Below are 4,661 nucleotides of genomic sequence, written 5' to 3'. Positions count from 1 at the left end.
AGAAAAAGTTAAAAACATCAATAAAAAGCATCAACAGAAGTGTTGATTTTCAATTTTGACAGGAAGACAACATAAGGGTTAAACATTGGTTGCTGTTTTCTTGTAAAATTGCATCTTATTGTGCTGGTTTTTGGTATTGAGACAGCCAAGTAGCTGCAAAACATGACCTCCTAGTGATGTTTTTTTTATCTTAAGAAATTTCCGAAGTTAAGGTTATAAAGTTACTACAGCCTAAATGTTTTTTTTTATTCCTACCCTGGTCTTGGAACATCATGACCCTCTTGGCACAGAGTGTCCTTCAGCAGGACCTGCCCAAAACAATTACCTACCACATTCCATTTTCCTTCCCACAACAATTAGTAGTTTCCGCAAACCTCCCCCAATCACCACCAACAAACAAGACCAGGCAAGCCTGATTCAGACAAACCACACAAATAAATACACATACTATATTTGCACATGGCAGTCTACAGCTTTGGCAGACTGAAATATGTACTTTGGAAACCAGTCTCTCCCTTACAATGCGGTGGTAAATCGCAAAGGTCTAAATAATGAGCAAAGTGTTTGTGTACCATGGCATCAGTTTTAAAAGAAATAGGGAAATAATTACATGCACTTTATTCACTCAGTACTGACCAACATGTGGCAGTAACACTTGCAATCAAAAAGTGTCAAGCATCCAGAGTTGGCATCAAATACTTGTTTAGAATCTTAGGCATGTTCAATTGTTTTTTTCCAGATGTTTACTCACATAAATGACATTATTCTAGGGCTGGGGTATGAATAGCGACAAAATGATTTAAAAATGTCCTTTGTATATATTTTTCTACCTTGTTTCTATTGCAATGTTAAAAAAAATTGTCCGAACTGCATACCAATCCTGTTCAGGGTTACGCGCGCGCGCGCACGCACGCACGCACGCACGAACGCACGCACGCACGCAGGCACGCGCACACGCACACACACACAAAGCATGTACCAAATACATGAACCAAACAGAAACCTGACCTGTTGAGAAACAAGTCAAGCCGTGCACCAATCTGCCACAGGTCAGACCAGCCATTAACATTCCAGCAAGGAAAACAGAAGGTGTTTTTTCCTTTACTTCCTGGTTCCCCACAGCCACTCTTCTGGGGAATTTACTAGCACTGTTTGCATTTGGCTGTGACTTAACACTGACATCAGGTCCAGGACTTCTTAGTGTTGATCCACTGAACTGCACGGAGACACAGCCTGAGGTATGTAGTTAACGATATCTGAACCGAGGCGCTCACACTGAGAAGACTGGTAGCCGCACAGAAGCTATGTGTGTAATCATGGGGAAAGAATGTGGAATCTGGAAGAAAACCCTAATGTATAGCAAGCATCTCTTAATCACTTACTGTACTCTACTTACTCTGTGCTTGTACTGGAAGAGGTGAACTCTCCACTGGAAGCTTTTAAGCCAACTCTGCATGCGTTTGCAGATGAAGCAACTGTACAAGTCCTTCTGGGATATCAGATGTATAATCCTTATCTGACCCAATGCTGCACTTTTTTTTTTTTTTTTGGTCTACTACCATTATATGCTTCAACGGCAGTTCACAATAGTCACATAATATGCAGGGGAAATGACTGATAGGGAAACTGTAAAATGGCTAAGAGTGCAAAAACTAATAGTGGAGCTAACTAATATGCAACTGCCTTTCATTAGCAGAGGTCCAGGGTCTAGAGATTTAGACTGTCATTTAAAGAAAACTATAATGATCCAATCAGTCACCATAGGTGTGTGTGAATGGGTAAATGAGAACAAATTGTAAAGCGCTCATCTGTAAGGTACGGAGGCGCTTTATAAATGCAGTCCCTTTACCATTACCAATAATCACAATGGGACAGGTTGTAAATAAAATGGATGTTTTGCCAGATTAGCTACCACTTTAGTTGGAGGTAAAACTCAAAATAATCATACCTGTAATGCCGTCCTGATAATCCCACATTGTAGAGGAAATAATGTAAGTACGCATGCACTCCTTTGTGATCGACTGACCGCTCATGCTGGACCTTGTTTTAGTGTTCTGTTTATAGATTTTTAGCATTTGCTTTGGTGAGTACAGTGTTATAACCAATATAAGTGTTAACCCAAGCCACCAAAATAAAACCTAAATTGCAATAAAACTGTTATTTATTGTCTATTATTACAAATATGTAAATTCTTAGTATAGTCTAGTCAAGATGAAGTGTTTCCTAAGATACTATGTACAAAACCTATCACATTTTTCTATGTCATACGGATGTCTTGGCCATAGTGTGGTATCTTGTGTTTGAATATTTTACTCCATTTATTCACCATCTAACTTCTGTGAAGTGTTGGACCAAGCAGAATTATATTTTACTTTAAGGCTAATAAAGAGAAACTTCACAGGGTTAGTACGGTTTTAGGAAGCTAAAAACAAGCACATCAATATCAACTGAGCTTTCAGCACATGTGCACAACCAGAACACTTAAAGCCATATGAACAGTGGCAACTGTTGTGAGTAAAGAACGAAGGTAATGAGGAAAAGTAACAGAGACCTTTCTACATAGTTAAAGGTTCTTTGTTGAGTAGCCACTGACCAGTCTGCAGCAGCACCCATCACCGTGTTGCACCTTGTCAATAAAATGCAGTCCAACTATAGTCTAATTGTATACTGTTGAAGGAGAGAAAAGCGTTGTTGTTGATTGAAAAAGAGAGGCATAGGTCAGCTGGCAGCAGTTGGCATCTGGTAACATAAACCTTCCCTGTTAACCAGAAAGGACTGAAGGAAGGATGGAGGAGGAGGAAGAAGAGGAGGAGGAGGCGGCGAGGTGAGGTCATGTTCAGCAAAGGAGAGAGGAATAGAGGCTGAGAGAGAAGAAAAACAGAGGGTCAGAGCAAGAGAGGGCTGTTCCCTGTCCAGCGATGACGGCTTTCTAACAAACTGTTAAGTAACATGAACATCTGAAAATAATTTTTATTGTAACAAAGCCCCTAAACTTCTGCCCCACTCAGAAAGGAAACAGGGCTTTCTGTTCTCCTTTACAACTGGTTTCCATTTCAGTCCTACAACAACAGACTCCTGAGCAGACTGGCTGCAACGAAAGCCGGCCGAGGCCAATTCAAAGGAGAGAAAAGAGAAATAAAGTACTACAAAAGTTGAACTGAAGGCGAGAGCATATGTACAGCATACGGGCAGAGAGGTATTTTTTTTCCCCTGAATATGAGAGAATCCCTCTGATACTGAACGGTTTGTGTGTGTTCTTGCTGGTGTCTTCCTTCAGGTTGTTCTTTGTGGTTTTATAGGCCTCGTCTTACTGCCTTCCCCCCCTTTCCTCTTTCTGTTTCTGTGTATAACATCTAATAAAAGCGGGGCTGTTAATTTGCTTTAACAACCAAAATGACAGTTTTTAATAGGCACTAACCTTTAATGGGGACACAGGTTTCTATTTTATCAGAGTTTAAGTGTGACGCTGACGATAAATGATTTGTACTTCAAACAGAATGTCATAGAAAGAGAATTTTTCTTTTTAAACACATACTTTCCACCCTCCATGTTGATTGCTTCTCTATATTTATAGAAATCTAGACAAAGTTCATATTTTCAAGGTACTGCACACACACCTTTGTTTCATATCTTTTCCACAAAACATGAAAGTGGGCTTGTTTTTAATCAAGCTACCACATTACTGAAGCTAAAAACAAAGACACAGACCTATTCAAAACGTAAGCATTATAATGACGAGCGATCGAGTAGCTACGACTAGTCCCTGATGACCATGAGCTTTTCAATCCAAGCATAAAACAACCGTGTTCTTCAGTCTGGTCTGACAGCGGGCACACACTGGTGGCCATGTTCTGGAGAGGGAGAGTGACAAACTGATGAGGCGAGCCCTCTGAGTTTCCCCTGGAATCTCTGGAGTCTGGTGACACTGTTGATGCTATCCACTGTTATCAGCAAAGTTTCCGGTTTGTGGTCGAAAAAGACAGGTTGATTCCTACACTTACTAGGACATGCAACTCTTCTTTAATGTGTGACATCTGTTTAAAAAAAAGAGTCTTCCTTTTATCCTGACAAATGAATGAATATGTTTTACTTGTAGCCAAAATAAAGTTCTTCTTGATAACTGTAGTACCCCATTGCTTCCATCTCATGCTATCAACACCAAATTCTCTCCTGCACATAGCTTGGCATCTGAGTCACTCTAACGGCACAACCAGCTCACAGTGATCCCTGCTACATTCATCAGCATCATCATGTAAAGTGTGCCTTATTTGGTGTAATCAAGTGAGTCACAGCCTAATGGCTGTTCTATTATTCAGAAACACCAGAGCATGTTGAGTTGGAGACAAAGCACCAAGTAAACCAGCTAGAGGATACATGCCTTTGGTTAGTGTGGTTGTTTCAGCAGTAGGAACTTTTAACTGCGTGTGTGCATGAATACACCTCAGAAACACTATTTAAAAACAGAGGCTTTGAGGTGGATTCCAGGGGTGGGAAAAATAATTGATTCTTTGATCCATTGCGATTCTCTCTAGAACGATTCAATACTCAATTTTGATAAGTTAATTATCGATTAAAAAACTGTGGTGATTTTTATTTAAAAGTTACTGTCTCCAGAAAATTACAAATCAACCAGCTGACACATCCACAGTCAGCCCCCAGCC

At 40.2% G+C, this 4,661-nt stretch overlaps 1 protein-coding gene across 3 annotated transcripts in view; it reads right to left on the bottom strand.

Moving 5' to 3' along the window:
* mrtfab (myocardin related transcription factor Ab) overlaps positions 1 to 4,661 on the bottom strand; it is a 60,287-nt gene that overhangs the window by 33,797 nt on the left and 21,829 nt on the right. The gene's annotated exons all lie outside the window — the stretch shown is intronic.

This window comes from Etheostoma spectabile, chromosome 21 (genome assembly GCF_008692095.1).
Source record: "Etheostoma spectabile isolate EspeVRDwgs_2016 chromosome 21, UIUC_Espe_1.0, whole genome shotgun sequence".
Classification (NCBI taxonomy): Eukaryota; Metazoa; Chordata; class Actinopteri; order Perciformes; family Percidae; genus Etheostoma; species Etheostoma spectabile.
The sequence above is the reverse complement of the archived record's forward strand: the minus strand, read 5'-3'. Positions and strand labels throughout refer to the sequence as shown.